Here is a 1065-nt window from a genome sequence, read left to right on the forward strand (position 1 = left end):
AATGCTTGACTGGAGCTATGTTAGGAGGATCTTACGGGGCGCGTGGAGATCACTCAGGGTGTTTAGTTTGTTTTGGAGAATGATCAGATTAGGTTGACATAGAGGGATCAGATGTCTTTCTTTTGAATTGTATTTGTTTTAAAATGGAAGACTGTACTTATACTAATATTGTCAGCTTGACATGTTATTTCCGTTGGGTTACATGTACCAACTTTTGTTGTATAAATATTTTGGATTCATATTTTGAGAAACCTTTCCGCTGCTTGTAAATTATAATGACTCAATTATATATCCAAAGGTATTGACTTATTTAATTCTCTGATTTATTTTAATTTCTTTTGAAAAAAAAATACACCCTCGCTTTGAAAATTCGGGGTGTTACATTGTGGTATCAGAGCTTTGGTTTGGTTTTCTTTGGGGGCTGTGGAACCTTTGGTTATAGATTGTAGGTCAACCTGTAGGTTGGGAGTTGTTATCTGATCATGCGTCGGTTTAGGTGGTTTGGGTTGTCAAGTCCAAAATAGTTATTATGTGTTGATATATTCGAAACTTAGTTTTGGAATTATTCGGAGTGGTGTTAACACTTCTTCTTGATGTTGGTTTGTCGGAAACACTACCTCCAAGAGAGAACGACGTTGCAAGGATGAACGTCAGTAGGGATGATCAAATGGTTGGAGCTACAAATAACATGGAGGTTTTGTTGTTGCACGAACTGCTGCAAAGACTCTGCGGGATCTAGAGAAGAGGAAAAAAGAGATTTGTGCTCTTAAGATTAAGAGGGTTAGAATATTTTCGTCGTTACCATCCTCCAAAGTTCAAGGGTGATGAGGACTCAGGAAAAGAGTTGACTAGTGGATTCAAGAAGTGGAAAAGATCTTCCAGATGACGGATTGTCAGGCAGAGTTGAAGCAAATCATGACGACATGGAATTTATAAAATGGTTCCAACAACACAGAAGCTATGTGTTGGTGTAAACTCGAAGATGATGAGTATGGATGGATTAACATTAGACTAATAAGGGATTTCAAGTAAAGATCTAAGTGGAGGACTTTTGTTAAGGAAAGT

This window comes from Cicer arietinum, chromosome 5 (genome assembly GCF_000331145.2).
Source record: "Cicer arietinum cultivar CDC Frontier isolate Library 1 chromosome 5, Cicar.CDCFrontier_v2.0, whole genome shotgun sequence".
In the NCBI taxonomy this organism is placed as follows: domain Eukaryota; kingdom Viridiplantae; phylum Streptophyta; class Magnoliopsida; order Fabales; family Fabaceae; genus Cicer; species Cicer arietinum.